Raw genomic sequence first — 20108 nt, forward strand, 5'->3', positions numbered from 1 at the left:
TGGCGGGCGCTCTCATTGAGGCGAGTGCAACCCCTCTGGGGTTTCGTATGCGGTCGCCTTGGGACCGATTGACGGACGTCTCGACCTACGGGCCCTCTGGGTCCGAGGAAGATGACGATCCCAACATCTGTTGGGATTTCTCTGGATTTGGCAACCCCAGTGCCATGCGGGACTTTATGACCGCATGTGACTACTGCCTCTCCGACTGTTCCGACGGTAGCCGCAGCCTCGACGACGAGGACTGCGGCCCAAGCTGCGAATGTTTCCACGTCGAGCTAGGGGATCCCTCCAAAGGCGACCATCTCGGCATGCCGGAGGACGGTGATCTCCCTAGGCCGGTGCCTCGCGCTGACATCCCGCGGGAGCTACCTGTGGTCCCCGTTCCGGCGGGGGGTCACGACCCACAGCTCGAGCAAGTCAGCGGGGCGCAGGCCAGGCTCGACGAGGGAGCAGGAGCGCTTGAGCCGATCCGCCGGGACGTCGGGCAGGTATGGGCGGGCCAACCCCCGGCCGGAGAAATACGTCACCTGCCCCAGGGTTTCCAGCACCGCGTCGCCAATGACGTCAGGGTCAGGCTGCCACCCGCATCCAGTGGAGTCGGTCAGAACCTGGCAGCCGCAGCGATGCTCCTCCGCGCGATGCCGGAGCCATCAACCACCGAGGGTCGGCGAATCCAGGGAGAGCTCAAGAATCTCCTGGAAGGCACTGCGGTCCGACGGGCCGAGAGCTCTGCCTCCCGAAGGCAGGGATACCCCTCGGAACCTCATGCCGCGACTTCCCGATTCATGCGGGAAGCCTCGGTCTACACCGGGCGCACGCGCAACACTGCGCCTGCGGCCCCGGGCCACCTCGGCAACGAGCACCATCGTCGCGACTGTCGGGCCCACCTCGACGAAAGGGTGCGCCGAGGCTACCACCCCAGGCGTGGGGGACGCTACGACAGCGGGGAGGATCGGAGTCCCTCGCCCGAACCACCCGGTCCGCAGGCCTTCAGTCGGGCCATCCGACAGGCGCCGTTCCCGACCCGGTTCCGACCCCCGACTACTATCACAAAGTACTCGGGGGAAACGAGACCGGAACTGTGGCTCGCGGACTACCGCCTGGCCTGCCAACTGGGTGGAACGGACGACAACAACCTCATCATCCGCAACCTCCCCCTATTCCTCTCCGACACTGCTCGCGCCTGGTTGGAGCACCTGCCTCCGGGGCAGATCTCCAACTGGGATGACTTGGTCCAAGCCTTCGCTGGCAATTTCCAGGGCACGTACGTGCGCCCCGGGAATTCCTGGGACCTCCGAAGCTGCCGGCAGCAGCCGGGAGAGTCTCTCCTGGACTACATCCGGCGATTCTCGAAGCAGCGCACCGAGCTGCCCAACATCACCGACTCGGATGTCATCGGCGCATTCCTTGCCGGCACCACCTGCCGCGACCTGGTGAGTAAGTTGGGTCGCAAGACCCCCACCAGGGCGAGCGAGCTGATGGACATCGCCACCAAGTTCGCCTCTGGCCAGGAGGCGGTCGAGGCGATCTTCCGAAAGGACAAGCAGCCCCAGGGCCGCCCATCGGAAGATGCTCTCGAGGCGTCTACTCCGCGCGGCGCCAAGAAGAAAGGCAAGAAGAAGTCGCAAGCGAAACGCGACGCCGCCGACGTGGACCTTGTCGCCGCCGCCGAGTACAAGAACCCTCGGAAGCCCCCCGGAGGTGCTAACCTCTTCGACAAGATGCTCAAGGAGCCGTGCCCCTATCATCAGGGGCCCGTCAAGCACACCCTCGAGGAGTGCGTCATGCTTCGGCGCCACTTCCACAGGGTCGGGCCACCTGCAGAGGGTGGCAGGGCCCGCGACGACGACAAGAAGGAAGATCACCAAGCAGGAGAGTTCCCCGAGGTCCGCGACTGCTTCATGATCTACGGTGGGCATGTGGCGAATGCCTCGGCTCGGCATCGCAAGCAAGAGCGCCGGGAGGTCTGCTCGGTGAAGGTGGCGGCGCCAGTCTACCTAGACTGGTCCGACAAGCCCATCACCTTCGACCAAGCTGACCACCCCGACCACGTGCCGAGCCCGGGGAAATACCCGCTCGTCGTCGACCCCATCGTCGGTGACGTCAGGCTCACCAAGGTCCTGATGGACGGGGGCAGCTGCCTCAACATCATCTACGTCGAGACCCTCAGGCTCCTGCACGTCGATCTGTCCTCCGTCCGAGCAGGCGCTGCGCCCTTCCACGGGATCATTCCCGGGAAGCGCGTCCAGCCCCTCGGACGACTCGACCTTCCCGTTTGCTTCGGAACGCCCTCCAACTTCCGAAGGGAGACTTTGACGTTCGAGGTGGTCGGGTTCCGAGGAACCTACCACGCGGTACTGGGGAGGCCATGCTACGCGAAGTTCATGGCCGTCCCCAACTACACCTACCATAGCTCAAGATGCCGGGCCCCAACGGGGTCATCACCGTCGGCCCCACGTACAAACACGCGTTCGAATGCGACGTGGAGTGCGTGGAGTACGCCGAGGCCCTCGCGGAGTCCGAGGCCCTCATCGCCGACCTGGAAAGCCTCTCTAAAGAGGTGCCAGACGTGAAGCGTCATGCCGACAACTTTGAGCCAGCGGAGACGGTTAAGGCCGTCCCCCTCGACCCCAGTGGCGACACCTCCAAGCAGATCCGGATCGGTTCCGGGCTCGACCCCAAATAGGAAGCAGTGCTCGTCGACTTTCTCCGCGCAAACGCCGACGTCTTTGCGTGGAGTCCCTCGGACATGCCCGGCATACCGAGGGATGTCGCCGAGCACTCGCTGGATATTCGGGCCGGAGCCCGACCTGTCAGGCAGCCTCTGCGCCGATTCGACGAGGAGAAGCGCAGGGTGATAGGCGAGGAGATCTACAAGCTAATGGCAGCAGGGTTCATCAAAGAGGTATTCCATCCCGAATGGCTTGCCAACCCTGTGCTTGTGAGAAAAAAGGGGGGAAATGGCGGATGTGTGTAGACTACACTGGTCTCAACAAAGCATGTCCGAAGGTTCCCTACTCTCTGCCTCGCATCGATCAAATCGTGGATTCCACTGCTGGGTGTGAAACCCTGTCCTTCCTCGATGCCTACTCAGGGTATCACCAAATCAGGATGAAAGAGTCTGACCAGCTCGCGACTTCTTTCATCACGCCCTTCGGCATGTACTGCTATGTCACCATGCCGTTCGGTTTGAGGAATGCTGGTGCGACGTACCAGCGGTGCATGAACCATGTGTTCGGCGAACACATCGGTCGCACAGTCGAGGCCTACGTCGATGACATCGTAGTCAAGACAAGGAAGGCTTCCGACCTCCTCTCCGACCTTGAAGTGACATTCTGATGTCTCAAAGCGAAAGGCGTCAAGCTCAATCCCGAGAAGTGTGTCTTCGGGGTGCCCCGGGGCATGCTCTTGGGGTTCATCGTCTCCGAGCGGGGCATCGAAGCCAACCCGGAGAAGATCGCAGCTATCACCAGCATGGGGCCCATCAAGGACTTAAAAGGCGTACAGAGGGTCATGGGATGTCTCGCGGCCCTGAGCCGCTTCATCTCACACCTCAGCGAAAGAGGTCTGCCTCTGTACCGCCTCTTGAGGAAGGCCGAGGGTTTCGCTTGGACCCCTGAGGCCGAGGAAGCTCTCGGGAACCTGAAGGCACTCCTCACAAAGGCGCCTATCTTGGTGCCCCCAGCTGATGGAGAAGCCCTCTTGGTCTACGTCGCCGCGACCACCCAGGTGGTTAGCGCCGCGATTGTGGTCGAGAGGCAAGAAGAGGGGCATGCATTGCCCGTTCAGAGGCCAGTCTACTTCGTCAGCGAGGTACTCTCCGAGACCAAGATTCGCTACCCACAAGTTCAGAAGCTGCTGTATGCAGTGATCCTGACGAGGCGGAAGTTGCGACACTACTTCGAGTCTCATCCGGTAACTGTGGTGTCATCCTTCCCCCTGGGGGAGATCATCCAGTGCCGAGAGGCCTCGGGCAGGATTGCAAAGTGGGCGGTGGAAATCATGGGCGAGACAATCTCGTTCGCCCCTCGGAAGGCCATCAAGTCCCAGGCGTTGGCGGACTTCGTAGCCGAATGGGTCGACACCCAGCTGCCGACGGCTCCGATCCAACCGGAGCTCTGGACCATGTTTTTCGACGGGTCGCTGATGAAGACGGGAGCCGGCGCGGGCCTGCTCTTCATCTCGCCCCTCGAGAAACACCTATGCTACGTGCTACGCCTCCATTTCCCGGCGTCCAACAATGTGGCTGAGTACGAGGCTCTGGTCAACGGGTTGTGGATCGCCATCGAGCTAGGGGTCAGACGCCTCGACGCCCGCGGTGACTCACAGCTCGTTATCGACCAAGTCATGAAGAACTCCCACTGCCGCGACCCGAAGATGGAGGCCTACTGCGCTGAGGTTCGGCGCCTGGAAGACAAGTTCTACGGGCTCGAGCTTAACCACATCGCTCGGCGCTACAACGAGACTGCGGACGAGCTGGCAAAAATAGCCTCGGGGCGAACGACGGTTCCCCCGAACGTCTTCTCCCGGGATCTGCATCAACCCTCCGTCAAGATCGACGACACGCCCGAGCCCGAGGCACCCTCGGTCTAGCCCGAGGCACCCTCGGTCCAGCCCGAGGTACCCTCGGCTCAGCCCGAGGCACCCTCAGCTCGGCCCGAGGCGCCCTCGGTTCAGCCCGAGGTACCCTCGGCCCCCGAGGGCGAGGCACTGCACGTCGAGGAGGAGCAGAACGGGGCCACGCCTGATCGAGATTGGCAGACCCCGTACCTGCAATATCTCCGCCAAGGAGAGCTACCCCTCGACCAAGCCGAGGCTCGGCGGGTAGCGCGACGCGCCAAGTCGTTCGTCTTGCTGGGCGATGAGAAGGAGCTCTACCACCGCAGCCCCTCGGGCATCCTCCAGCGATGCATCTCCATCGCCGAAGGTCAGGAACTTCTGCAAGAGATACACTCGGGGGCTTGCGGCCATCACGCAGCGCCTCGAGCCCTAGTCGGGAATGCTTTCCGGCAAGGCTTCTACTGGCCAACGGCGGTGGCTGACGCCACTAGAATTGTCCGCACCTGCGAAGGGTGCCAATTCTATGCGAAGCAGACCCACCTGCCCGCTCAGGCTCTGCAGACGATACCCATCACCTGGCCCTTTGCTGTGTGGGATCTGGACCTCGTCGGTCCCTTGCAGAAGGCGCCCGGGGGCTACACGCACCTGCTGGTCGCCATCGACAAATTCTCCAAGTGGATCGAGGTCCGACCTCTGAACAGCATCAGGTCCGAGCAGGCGGTGGCGTTCTTCACCAACATCATCCATCACTTCGGGATCCTAAACTCCATCATCACCGACAACGGTACCCAGTTCATCGGCAGAAAATTCTTGGACTTCTGCGAGGATCACCACATCCGGGTGGACTGGGCCACCGTGGCTCATCCCATGTCGAATGGGCAAGTAGAGCGTGCCAACGGCATGATTCTACAAGGGCTCAAGCCTCGGATTTACAACGACCTCAACAAGTTCGGTAGGCGATGGATGAAGGAACTCCCCTCGGTGGTCTGGAGCCTGAGGACAACGCCAAGCCGAGCCACGGGTTTCACGCCGTTCTTCCTGGTCTATGGGGCCGAGGCCGTCTTGCCCACTGACCTGGAATACGGCTCCCCGAGGACGAGGGCCTACAGCGATCAAAGCAACCAAGTTAGTCGAGAAGACTCGCTGGACCAACTGGAAGAGGCTCGGGACAAGGCCTTACTACACTCGGCGCGGTACCAGCAGTCCCTGCGACGCTACCACGCCCGAGGGGTCCGGCCCCGAGACCTCCAGGTGGGCGACCTGGTGCTTCGGCTGCGGCAAGACGCCCGAGGGAGGCACAAGCTCACGCCCCCCTGGGAGGGGCCATTCGTCATCGCCAAAGTTCTGAAGCCCGGAACGTACAAGCTGGCCAACAGTCAAGGCGAGGTCTACGGCAACGCTTGGAACATCCAACAGCTACGTCGCTTCTACCCTTAAGATGTTTTCAAGTTGTTCATATACCTCGCACCCACGCAAAGTTTAGTCATCAAGGAAGGGTCGGCCTCGCCTCGGCAAAGCCCGACCCTCCCTCGGGGGCTAAAAGGGGGGGAACCCCCTCTGCGTCGAAATTTTCCTCGAAAAAATATCTCTTTTACTAGAATATCTTTCGCGCTTTTTGACTACTTCGAAAAGTGGATCCTGAAAACGACGGAGTACACGTAAGCAGCCAAGGCTGACCGAGCCGAGGGACTCCTACGCCTCCGGGATACGGATACCTCACTCATCACCTTCTGCGATAAGTAACTCGCGTTCGGATAAAGTGATTCCGCGGACCGAACAAGTCTTTACGTTCGGAAGCTCTTCTGCCGAAGCGATCCTTCGAGCCTTCTCGACTGAGTCGGTGACAGGGCCTCATGGACGGGTGAAAGTACGCGTAAGCGGCAAGGCCGACCGAGCCGAGGGACTCCCACGCCTCCGGGATACGGATACCTCACTCATCACCTTCCGCGAGAAGCAACTCTCGCTCGCACAAACATCCCTGTTACCGACAAAAAAGTCCAGATACTCGAAACAAGAGGAAAAGAGACGCAACTTTACAACGCAGCGAGGGTGTGTGTTCTGGCCTCGGCGGCCGCAGAAGGCACACGCTACAAGACAATCTGATCCTGCAGGCTCGAGTCTTCACGCTGGAAGGGGGCTGTAGCACCCTCGGCATCGAGTCTTCAGCGAGGTCCGACCCAGCCTCGGACGGTGACGCGGTCCAGGGACTTCTCCGGGAATCCGGCCCGAGCAGGCGGCTCGGCCGGTTACCCCTGGGGCCTCGGCCAACCATCTTCCAAGGGCGCCAGCCCAATCCGAGGCCTCGGCTGATCAACTCCGGCGTCGGTCCCGCTAACGGACAACCCGGCTAGGCTCCGGCCAACCAGGTTTTCATTTTCGAGCCAACTCCGCCTCTGTTCGTGCTGATATCGCTACCCCTGGCCTCGGCTCGTCGAAGAGCGGCCAAGGGGTCTCTTTAACTAAGCTAGAGGAGCCTCAGACAACAAGGCCGATCGAGCCGAGGGATTCCTACGCCTCCGGGATACGGATACCTCACTCGTCACCTTGACACAGGGCGACTCATGCTTGGTGAAGCGGTTCAGATAATCAACAGGCGAGACTTAGCGCTCGGAAATGAGGAAAAACATGGCTCCGTGCCAAAATTACATACATGTTCAGGCCTCGACAACCATAATGAACAAAAAACCCTGGCATTCAGAGTGCCATTACAAACGGAACTCCGGTTCCCCCTCCGCAGGTACGAACAACCCCACTCGATAGGGGTGGGCCTGCGGAGCAATAGAAGACCGACGAACGATGCGCCGTCACCTGCTCCAGCAGCAGCGACGACGACGACTTCTGCTCCGGGGGGGCCGAACAGCGGCAGCACTGACCTCAGGGCGGGTGCTGTTGCCAGGAGGCCCCAGCCCATGCCCAAACTCGTAAGGCAAGGACGGGCAGAAGGCCGTAGAGTTGGAGGTCGGTCCGTGGCCGGCCTTGGCTATCTCGCTGGCGGAAGAACCTCTTCAAGCTGCCATGGCAGACGCCGACGCCGCGAGCGGCTCCGAAGCCACTCGCGTCCGAGAGCCAGGCACGGTGCAGCTGCTAGTGCCACGGACGACAACCGCCCTTCCCTCCGATCACTGAGTGAAGGAGCGGGCCGCCGCCCACGCAGGGGCCGACCCCAACTCGGCACTCTCTCCTCCCCAGCCCTGGTGATGAAAATCCTTGAGGCTGAGGGAGGGGCAGAGGCCACAGCCCGGCTCGCTTTCCCCCACCATCAAGCTGGAGGTCACCATCTTGGGTGACCGCCGGTGGAGGGGTGCAGCCGGGCTGCATGATGAAAATCCTTGAAGCCGAACGATGGCTGAAGGGTACCAACTCCCACGGAGTTGTGTTCCTCCAACGATGAGGCGAAAAGATGGCGGGTACCCCCCATCCGGGGGCTTGGAAGGTGGAAAGACGCGATGCATAAGGGAGGGAGAAAACATGGTCGCCTTACGAAAGGGGTCGCCCTCCTTTTAAAGGCAACTCTCCCTACGTGCGCCCCCAAACGTCACGGGCTGAGTCTTCTCCAACACGCTCCAAGGCCCTCCCCTGCGGCGCGGGGGCTGGGTCCCGCATGTCATGCAAACCGACTCAGAGCAGAAGAAGCCAAAACGCCGCGCGTGGTGCACACAACCGCCCAGCGGTTACAAGCGACCCCCCACTTTTGCCCAGACCAACGGGCGGAAGGGGCGGGCAGCCATGCAGGCGGCATGCAACTGCGCCAAGTGGACGCGCCTCTCTGACTCCCAACACGCCAGCATGGAGGCCCAGGCCCACGCGTCACGCAACCAGCGCGCCGGATGCTGCATGCAAGCAACCGCACCGCCACTTGCGCCACCACCGCGCCTCTTCGGTTGTGGAACCAATACCGCGACTCGAGGCGACCCAGCGCACGACCCAGCAGCGCCAGCCTGGCGCGACGGTCAATGCAGCCGAAAGTGGGCCGGCAGTAATGACGGTGGCAGGCGGGCGGGGGCAGCGGTCACGTCGTCAGCCAAGCTCACGTCCCATTTGGGGGCAGCAAGAGAGCCCCCTCTCACGGCGTGAAGACAACGCGCCCGTGATCCGTTCCTCGAACGGCTCGCGCACGCGCAACGGCCGCCCCGCCAACCACTCGCCCCGTCGCATTAACTCCGCGGCGGGACAGGCGACGCTTCTTGCAGGAGAAGCGGGCGACGCTTCGCCTTCGCCGTAATAACCGCGCCAAAAAAGGTACGCCACGTCGTTCGATTTCGTATCCTTTTCCTTTTTTCCTCTTTCTCTATCTCTTGCAACAGGGACCGGGAAAGGGGGATACCCGAAAAGGATCCTTCCCTGTGAAGGAACCGGGCTCTGAGCCCCCCTACTGATCAGAGGTTCGAAGGCTGGCCCCCCGAGGGGTTCAACAGCCGCCTCAGATCGCGTGGGCCCTACACCCACTACTGGTCAGAGGTTCGAAGGCCAGCCCCCCGAAGGGTACCACGGCCGCCTCAGGCTACTCGGGCTCCGCGCCCATTACTGATCAGGGGTTCGAAGGCTGGCCCCCGAAGGGTTCACAGTCGCCTCAGACGCCGAGCGAGGGATGACCAGGGGTACGTTCGATACATAACCAAGGCTCGGGCTGCGCTCCCGAGGTACCCTAGGACATTTCCGAGACCAGCGGGAGCGATCTTGTAACGGAATCCCATCGGAGGGAGGCATCGAGCCCTCGGACCCCGTCGCCAGGGGACCGGGTCCGGCTGATCACCCGCAGGTACTTTTGGGCGTGCCTCTGGGCCCCTAGCCGACCCCTAACGAACGGGGCACGTACGTCCACTCGGATTACCCGCTTGCAGCTCACCGGAGACGCCATGTTCGGTGCCCATCGAGGGTAACATGGCGCTCTCCCCCCCTCCTCCTTGCGGAAAGGCGACGTAGGGGCGTATGTAAAAAGGCCGAGTCTGTCCCTGATCGCCCTCTCGCCCTGTGCGGAGGCTCGGGGGCTGCTTTCGCAAACCCGGCTCCGGCCGAACCGTTGACAGCGTCAACATACCAGCCCGAGAACTTGGGCCCCGACCGTGCACCCGGGCTACGGCCAGTTCGCATGAGGGAACAACCAGACCAGCCGAAGCATTACGCAAGGCATTAAGACCTCGAAGGAGTGAAACCACTCCTCCGAGGCCTCGGGGGCTACACCCGGCGGGTGCGCTCGCGCGCACCCACCGGAACAAAATGCAACCGAGAAAGGCTGGTCCCCTTGCAAAAAAGTGCGACGAAAGCCTCCAAACGAGTGCTAACACTCCCTTCGAGGCTCGGGGGCTACTGTCGGGGACCATAATTAGGGGTACCCTCAAGACGCCTAATTCTCAGCTGGTAACCCCCATCAGCATAAAGCTGCAGAGGCCTGATGGGTACGATTAAGTCAGGGATCAGTCCATACGAGCGACTCGATCACGCCTCGCCCGAGCCTAGCCTCGGACAAGGGTAGCCGACCCCGAGGGATTTCTGTCTCGCCCGAGGCCCCCCTCCAACGGCGGACACATCTCCGGCTCGCCCGAGGCCTTGCCTTCGCTAGGAAGCAACCCTGACTAAATCGCCGCGCCGACCGACCGAGTCGCAGGAGCATTTAACGCAAAGGTGGTCTGACACCTTTATCCTGACGCGCGCCCCCCGGCAGAGCCGAAGTGACCGTCGTCACTTCGCCGCTCCACTGACCGGTCTGACAGAAGGACAGCGCCGCCTGCGCCACTCCGACTGCAGTGCCACTTGACAGAGTGAGACTGACAGGCAGTCAGGCCCTGCCAAAGGCACCATAGGAAGCTCCGCTCCGCCCGACCCAGGGCTCGGACTCGGGCTAAGCCCCGGAAGACGGCGAACTCTGCTCCGCCCGACCCAGGGCTCGGACTCGGGCTAAGCCCCGGAAGACGGCGAACTCCGCTCCGCCCGACCTAGGGCTCGGACTCGGGCTAAGCCCCGGAAGACGGCGAACTCCGCTCCGCCCGACCCTAGGGCTCGGACTCGGGCTAAGTCCCGGAAGACGGCGAACTCCGCTCCGCCCGACCCAGGGCTCGGACTCGGGCTAAGTCCCGGAAGACGGCGAACTCCGCTCCGCCCTATTCAGGGCTCGGACTCGGGCTCAGCCCCAGAAGACGACGAACTCCGCTTCACCCGACCCCAGGGCTCGGACTCCGCCCTGGCCTCTACCGAACGACCTCCGCCTCGCCCGACCCAGGGGCTCAGACTCGGCCTCGGCCACGGAAGACAGACTCGACCCCGGCTTCGGAGGAGCCTCCACGACGCCCAACCTAGGGCGCAGGCCAGCCACGTCGGCAGGAAGCGCCATCATCACTCTACCCCAAGTCGACTCGGGCCACAGAGAACAAGACTGATGTCCCATCTGGCTAGCTCTGCCAGATAGGCAATGATGGCGCCCCGCAAGCTCGGTGACGACGGCGGCTCTCAGCTCTCTTACGGAAGCAGGAAGACGTCAGCAAGGACTCAACCGCTCCGACAGCTGTCCCTCCGCCAGGCACCGCCGCTCCTCCGACAGCCACGACACCACACCAGCTGGGTGCCAAGATCTCTCCGGCTGCCACATTGGCATGTACTTAGGGCGCTAGCTCTCCCCCGCTAGACACGTAGCACTCCGCTACACCCCCATTGTACACCTGGATCCTCTTCTTACGCCTATAAAAGGAAGGACCAGGGCCCTCTTAGAGAAGGTTGGTCGCGCGGGGACGAGGACGAGACAGGCGCTCTCTTGGGGCCGCTTGCTTCCCTCACCCGCGTGGACGCTTGTAACCCCCTACTGCAAGCGCACCCGACCTGGGCGCGGGACGAACACGAAGGCCGCGGGATTTCCACCTCTCTCACGCCTGTCTCCGGCCACCTCGCTTCCCCCCTTCGCGCTCGCCCACTCGCTCGACCCATCTGGGCTGGGGCACGCGGCACATTCACTCGTCGGCTTAGGGACCCCCCGGTCTCGAAACGCCGACAATATGAAAGTAGACTTGATAAGCTTTCCATGTAGTGCTTGAACATTCCAATCCGAGCCCGCATGTGACCGTGGTGACCGTCACAAGTTGGTGTTCTTCTGCAGTCTGAATCCAGCATGTTCAAATCCTTTTCCCTTTCAGTCTTCTCCCTGGTTCCTAAGCAAAACAAGAGTGCACGGGTCTCCATGGTCTAAATATGATGGACATGAACTCAAGAGTGTAATCACCTGATGGTTGAGTTGACGAGCACGAGCTCGAGTAATGGGACCAGAAATTGGTACTTGTATTGGCATAGATGTATCAGTAGTGTGGATGTCTTCATCATTCTCCCCTTCTTGCATTTGAGTCGTACTCGACTCAAGCTCAACTTCCTCTCCCAAGTAGGGTTTTAAATCTGCAATGTTAAATGTGGGGCTAACTCCAAAGTCTGTAGGCAGATCTAGCCTATATGCATTGTCGTTAATTTTCTCTATAACTTTAAACGGTCCATCGGCTCGAGACAACAATTTAGATTTTCGCAATTCAGGAAATCTTTCCTTTATCAAATGCAACCAAACTAAATCTCCAGGTTCAAAATTTAATTCCTTTCTACCTTTATCACTAGCAAACTTATATCTAGCTTTCATACGCTCTATGTTTTCTTTAGTAGTTTCATGCAGTTTTAACATCAATTCAGCACGCCTAGTAGCATCAAAATTTAGTTTTTCAGAAGATGGCAAAGACATTATATCAATAGGAGCACGAGGCAACAAACCATATACAATCTAAAATAGGCACATATTTGTAGTAGAATGCAATGATCGATTGTAAGCAAATTCAACATGAGGCAAACAGTCCTCCCACATCTTAATATTCTTCTTTAGAACAACCCTTAGCATAGTAGATAAAGTTCTATTCACAACTTCTGTTTGACCATCAGTTTGGGGATGACATGTAGTAGAAAATAAAAGCTTAGTCCCCAATTTTGCCCACAAAGTCCTCCAAAAATGACTAAAAAATTTAGCATCATGATTAGAAACGATTGTGTTGGGCACACCATGCAAGCGAACGATTTCACGAAAGAACAAATCAGCAATATGAGTAGCATCGTCAGTTTTATGACATGGTATGAAATGTGCCATCTTAGAAAATCTATCAACAACCACAAACACACTATCACGTCCCTTCCTAATCCTAGGCAATCCCAGCTCAAAGTCCATAGAAATATCTTCCCAAGGAGCACTAGGAACGGGTAGAGGCAAATACAAACCGTGTGGATTTAACCGTGACTTCGCCTTTTGACATGTCGTGCAACGAGCAATCAATCTCGCCACATCTCTTCTCATCCTGGGCCAAAAGAAATGACCAGCAAGTATGTCCTCCATTTTCTTTGCTCCAAAATGTCCCATTAAGCCACCTCCATGTGCTTCCTGTAACAATAACAAACGAACGGTGCTAGCTGGAATGCATAGCTTGTTAGCTCTAAACACAAACCCATCACTAATGATATATGTGTTCCATCCTTTCCCATCTTTACAATGCAGCAACACATCTTTAAAATCAGCATCATGAACATATTGGTCTTTAATCGTCTCTAATCCAAAGATTTTGTAGTCAAGTTGATTCAGCAAAGTATATCTCCTAGACAAAGCGTCAGCAATGATATTCTCTTTTCCTTTCTTGTGCTTAATAACATAAGGAAAAGATTCGATAAATTCAACCCACTTAGCATGTCTATGGTTCAGTTTTCTTTGACTACGAATATGTTTCAAAGATTCATGATTAGAATGAATAACAAACTCTTTGGGCCACAAATAATGCTGCCATGTTTCTAATGTTCGCACAAGAGCATATAATTCCATATCATAAGTAGAATAATTTAGAATAGGCCCACTCAATTTTTCACTAAAATATGCAACGGGTTTGCCTTCTTGTAACAAAACACCACCCAATCCAATACCACTAGCATCACATTCAAGCTCAAAAGTCTTATTAAAATCAGGAAGTTGGAGGAGAGGTGCATGTGTCAACTTATCTTTCAGCACATTGAAAGAGTGCTCTTGTACTTTGCCCCAACTAAAATGCACTCCCTTCTTCGTAAGCTCATTCAAAGGTGCAGCAATGGTACTAAAGTCCTTCACAAAACGGTGATAGAAGCCAGCAAGTCCTAGGAAACTCCGCACCTGTGTGAGCTTTGAACTAATGATCAAAGGCTCCAAAAAGATCATCGAGCAAGACACATCCTCCTCCATACCCGAAGCACAACCCGTTGCATTCAAAGCAACGGAGGAGAAGAAAGAAGATTCTACTCCAAGTAGAATCCCCATCGACGCCTCCAAGCTCAACAATGAGGAGATGTCGCTCATCATCAAGAGCTTCCGTCAAATCCTCAAACAAAGGAAGGGGAAAGATTACAAGCCCCGTTCCAAGAAAGTGTGCTACAAATGTGGTAAGCCCGGTCATTTCATTGTTAAATGTCTAATTTCTAGTGATAGTGACAGGGGCGATGACAAGAAGGGAAAGAGGAGAGAAAAGAAGTATTACAAGAAGAAGGGCGGTGATGCCCATGTTTGCCGGGAGTGGGACTCCGATGAGAGCTCCACCGACTCCTCCTCCAACGAAGACGCCGCCAACATCGCCGTCAACAAAGGGCTCCTCTTCCCCAACGTCGGTCACAAGTGCCTCATGGCAAAGGACGGCAAAAGGAAGAAGGTAAAATCAAAATCCTCAACTAAATATGCAACATCTAGCGATGAGGCTAATTCTAGTGATAATGAGGATGACTTGTTTACTCTTTTTGCCAACTTAAACATGAAACAAAAAGAAAAATTAAATGAATTAATTAGTGCTATTCATGATAAGGATGAACTCTTGGATAGCCAAGAGGACCTCCTAATTAAAGAAAACAAAACACATGTTAAAGTGAAAAATGCTTATGCTCTAGAAGTAGAAAAATGTGAAAAATTAACTAGTGAGCTAAGCACTTGCCATGATATTTGTCGGGGACCATAATTAGGGGTACCCTCAAGACGCCTAATTCTCAGCTGGTAACCCCCATCAGCATAAAGCTGCAGAGGCCTGATGGGTTCGATTAAGTCAGGGATCAGTCCGTACGAGCGACTCGATCACGCCTCGCCCGAGCCTAGCCTCGGGCAAGGGCAGCCGACCCCGAGGGATTTCCGTCTCGCCCGAGGCCCCCCTTTAACGGCGGACACATCTCCGGCTCGCCCGAGGCCTTGCCTTCGCCAAGAAGCAACCCTGACTAAATCGCTGCACCGACCGACCGAGTCGCAGGAGCATTTAACGCAAAGGTGGCCTGACACCTTTATCCTGACGCGTGCCCCCCGACAGAGCCGAAGTGACCGCCGTCACTTCGCCGCTCCACTGACCGGTCTGACAGAAGGACAGCGCCGCCTGCGCCACTCCGACTGCAGTGCCACTTGACAGAGTGAGACTGACAGGCAGTCAGGACTTGCCAAAGGCGCCATAAGAAACTCCGCTCCGCCCGACCCAGGGCTCGGACTCGGGCCAAGCCCCGGAAGACGGCGAACTCCGCTCCGCCCGACCCAGGGCTCGGACTCGGGCTAAGCCCCGGAAGACGGCGAACTCCGCTCCGCCCGACCCAGGGCTCGAACTCGGGCTAAGCCCCGGAAGACGGCGAACTCTGCTCCGCCCGACCCAGGGCTCGGACTCGGGCTAAGCCCCGGAAGACGGCGAACTCCGCTCCGCCCGACCCAGGGCTCGGACTCGGGCTAAGACCCGGAAGACGGCGAACTCCGCTCCGCCCGACCCAGGGCTCGGACTCGGGCTAAGACCCGGAAGACAGCGAACTCCGCTCCGCCCGACCCAGGGCTCGGACTCGGGCTCAGCCCCAGAAGACGATGAACTCCGCTTCGCCCGACCCCAGGGCTCGGACTCCGCCCTGGCCTCTGCCGAGCGACCTCCGCCTCGCCCGACCCAGGGGCTCGGGCTCGGCCTCGGCCACGGAAGACAGACTCAACCCTGGCTTCGGAGGAGCCCCCACGTCGCCCGACCTCGGGCGCGGACCCGCCACGTCAACAGGGAGCGCCATCATCACCCTACCCCGAGCCGACTCGGGCCGCAGAGAACAAGACCGGTGTCCCATCTGGCTAGCTCCGCCAGATAGGCAATGATGGCGCCACGCGTGCCCTGTGACGACGGCGGCTCTCAGCTCTCTTACGGAAGCAGGAGGACGTCAGCAAGGACTCGACCACTCCGATAGCTGTCCCTCCGCCAGGCTCCGCCACTCCTCCGACGGCCACGACATCACACCGACTGGGTGCCAAGATCTCTCCGGCTGCCACATCGGCATGTACTTAGGGCGCTAGCTCTCCCCCGCTAGACACGTAGCACTCTGCTACACCCCCATTGTACACCTGGATCCTCTCCTTACGCCTATAAAAGGAAGGACCAGGGCCTTCCTAGAGAAGGTTGGCCGCGCGGGGACGAGGACGGGATAGGCGCTCTCCTGGGGCCGCTCGCTTCCCTCACCCGCGTGGACGCTTGTAACCCCCTACTGCAAGCGCACCCGACCTGGGCGCGGGACGAACACGAAGGCCGCGGGATTTCCACCTCTCTCACGCCCGGCTCCGGCCACCTCGCTTTCCCCCCTTCGCGCTCGCCCACGCGCTCGACCCATCTGAGCTGGGGCACGCGGCACACTCACTCGTCGGCTTAGGGACCCCCCGGTCTCGAAACGCCGACAGTTGGCATGCCAGGTAGGGGCCTGCTGCGTGTTGACGAATAGCTTCCCGTCAAGCTCCAGATGGGCAGTCTCCAGCAACCTCTCCAGCCCGGAACTGTGCTCCGTTTCGGGAGTCTTGAGTTCATGTCCTTCGACGGCAGCTACGACATGATACTCCTTCCACCGCCGCGCGACAACGACAATGGCGGCCGACAACCCGCCCGCCGGCGGCGGAATCGACGACATCTTCCCCGCGTGGTGGAAGAACAACGTTCGAGCTCGCCCCGTCCTCTCCCCCGCCAACGGAGGAGGAGGCGGAGCGACCAAGGCCAAGCGGGAGGCCGCGCTTCATCGGCTGTCGAGCGAATCGACGTCCCCAACGCCCCAACGGAGGGCACGTCGGGCGTCGACCTCGCATTCGAGACGAAGGCGAGCGCCGTCCCCCCGCGACACGCCGATCCTGAGCAAGTGGACGACGCCAGCGCGCTCGCGGAGAGCTTACAGGACGTCACCCTTGTACCTGAGACGACGGTGCAACCAGTCCCCGACGTGACTATGTCGCTCCTCGTCGACCAAAAGGTACTGACTAATTCCCATCCTACGTCATTTCGACTCGGCCTCAACCCGCCTAGCGACCTTGCTTTGGCGGGCGCTCTCGTTGAGGCGAGTGCAACCTCTCTGGGGTTTCGTATGCGGTCGCCTTGGGACCGGTTGACGGACGTCTCGACCTACGGGCCCTCTGGGTCCGAGGAAGATGACGATCCCAGCATCTGTTGGGATTCCTCCGGATTTGGCAACCCCAGTGCCATGCGGGACTTTATGACCGCATGTGACTACTGCCTCTCCGACTGTTCCGACGGTAGCCGCAGCCTTGACGACGAGGACTGCGGCCCAAGCCGCGAATGTTTCCACGTCGAGCTAGGGGATCCCTCCGAAGGCAACCATCTCGGCATGCCGGAGGACGGTGATCACCCTAGGCCGGTGCCTCGCGCTGACATCCCGCGGGAGCTAGCTGTGGTCCCCGTTCCGGCGGGGGGTCACGACCCACAGCTCGAGCAAGTCCGCGGGGCGCAGGCCAGGCTCGACGAGGGAGCAGGAGCGCTTGAGCCGATCCGCCGGGACGTCGGGCAGGTATGGGCGGGCCAACCCCCGGCCGGAGAAATACGTCACCTGCCCCAGGGTTTCCAGCACCGCGTCGCCAACAACGTCAGGGTCAGGCCGCCACCCGCATCCAGTGGGGTCGGTTAGAACCTGGCAGCCGCAGCGATGCTCCTCCACGCGATGCTGGAGCCGTCAACCACCGAGGGTCGGCGAATCCAGGGAGAGCTCAAGAATCTCCTGGAAGGCGCTGCGGTCCGACGGGCCGAGAGCACTGCCTCCCGAAGGCAGGGATACCCCTCGGAACCTCATGCCGCGACTTCCCGATTCATGCGGGAAGCCTCGGTCTACACCGGGCGCACGCGCAACACTGCGCCTGCGGCCTCGGGCCACCTCGGCAACGAGCACCATCATCGCGACCGTCGGGCCCACCTCGACGAAAGGGTGCGCCGAGGCTACCACCCCAGGCGTGGGGGACGCTACGACAGCGGGGAGGATCGGAGTCCCTCGCCCGAACCACCCGGTCCGCAGGCCTTCAGTCGGGCCATCCGACGGGCGCCGTTCCCGACCCGGTTCCGACCCCCGACTACTATCACAAAGTACTCGGGGGAAACGAGACCGGAACTGTGGCTCGCAGACTACCGCCTGGCCTGCCAACTGGGTGGGACGGACGACGACAACCTCATCATCCGCAACCTCCCCCTGTTCCTCTCCGACACTGCTCGCGCCTGGTTGGAGCACCTGCCTCCGGGGCAGATCTCCAACTGGGATGACTTGGTCCAAGCCTTCGCCGGCAACTTCCAGGGCACGTACGTGCGCCCCGGGAATTCCTGGGACCTCCGAAGCTGCCGGCAACAGCCGGGAGAGTCTCTTCGGGACTACATCCGGCGATTCTCGAAGCAGCGCACCGAGCTGCCCAACATCACCGACTCGGATGTCATCGGCGCGTTCCTTGCCGGCACCACTTGCCGCGACCTGGTGAGCAAGTTGGGTCGCAAAACCCCCACCATGGCGAGCGAGCTGATGGACATCGCCACCAAGTTCGCCTCTGGCCAGGAGGCGGTCGAAGCTATCTTCCGAAAGGACAAGCAGCCCCAGGGCCGCCCGTCGGAAGAGGCTCCCGAGGCGTCTACTCCGCGCGGCGCCAAGAAGAAAGGCAAGAAGAAGTCGCAAGCGAAACGCGACGCCGCCGATGCGGACCTTGTCACCGCCGCCGAGTACAAGAACCCTCGGAAGCCCCCCGGAGGTGCTAACCTCTTCGACAAGATGCTCAAGGAGCCGTGCCCCTATCATCAGGGGCCCGTCAAGCACACCCTCGAGGAGTGCGTCATGCTTCGGCGCCACTTCCATAGGGCCGGGCCACCCGCAGAGGGTGGCAGGGCCCGCGACGATGACAAAAAGGAAGATCACCAAGCAGGAGAGTTCCCCGAGGTCCGCGACTGCTTCATGATCTACGGTGGGCATGTGGCGAATGCCTCGGCTCGGCATCGCAAACAAGAGCGCCGGGAGGTCTGCTCGGCGAAGGTGGCGGCGCCAGTCTACCTAGACTGGTCCGACAAGCCCATCACCTTCGACCAAGCTGACCACCCCGACCACGTGCCGAGCCCGGGGAAATACCCACTCGTCGTCGACCCCATCGTCGGCGACGTCAGGCTCACCAAGGTCCTGATGGACAGGGGCAGCTGCCTCAACATCATCTACGCCGAGACCCTCAGGCTCCTGTGCGTCGATCTGTCCTCCGTCCGAGCAGGCGTTGCGCCCTTCCACGGGATCATCCCTGGGAAGCGCGTCCAGCCCCTCGGACGACTCGACCTTCCCGTCTGCTTCGGAACGCCCTCCAACTTCCGAAGGGAGACCTTGACGTTCGAGGTGGTCGGGTTCCGAGGAACCTACCACGCGGTACTGGGGAGGCCATGCTACGCGAAGTTCATGGCCGTCCCCAACTACACCTACCTGAAGCTCAAGATGTCGGGCCCCAACGGGGTCATCACCGTCGGCCCCACGTACAAACACGCGTTCGAATGCGACGTGGAGTGCGTGGAGTACGCCGAGGCCCTCATCGCCGACCTGGAGAACCTCTCCAAAGAGGTGCCAGACGTGAAGCATCATGCCGGCAACTTCGAGCCAGCGGAGACGGTTAAGGCCGTCCCTCTCGACCCCAGTGGCGACACCTCCAAGCAGATCCGGATCGGTTCCGGGCTCGACCCCAAATAGGAAGCAGTGCTCGTCGATTTCCTCCGCGCAAACGCCGACGTCTTTGCGTGGAGTCCCTCGGACATGCCCGACATACCGAGGGATGTCGCCGAGCACTCGCTGGATATTCGGGCCGGAGCCCGACCCGACAGACAGCCTCTGCGCCGATTCGACGAGGAGAAGCGCAGAGTGATAGGCGAGGAGATCCACAAGCTAATGGCAGCAGGGTTCATCAAAGAGGTATTCCATCCCGAATGGCTTGCCAACCCTGTGCTTGTGAGGAAGAAAGGGGGGAAATGGCGGATGTGTGTAGACTACACTGGTCTCAACAAAGCATGTCCGAAGGTTCCCTACCCTCTACCTCGCATCGATCAAATCGTGGATTCCACTGCTGGGTGCGAAACCCTGTCCTTCCTCGATGCCTACTCAGGGTATCACCAAATCCGGATGAAAGAGTCCGACTAGCTCGCGACTTCTTTCATCACGCCCTTCGGCACGTACTGCTATGTCACCATGCCGTTCGGTTTGAGGAATGCGGGCGCGACGTACCAGCGGTGCATGAACCATGTGTTCGGCGAACACATCGGTCGCAC

Source organism: Zea mays, chromosome 1 (assembly GCF_902167145.1).
Source record: "Zea mays cultivar B73 chromosome 1, Zm-B73-REFERENCE-NAM-5.0, whole genome shotgun sequence".
NCBI classification, from domain to species: domain Eukaryota; kingdom Viridiplantae; phylum Streptophyta; class Magnoliopsida; order Poales; family Poaceae; genus Zea; species Zea mays.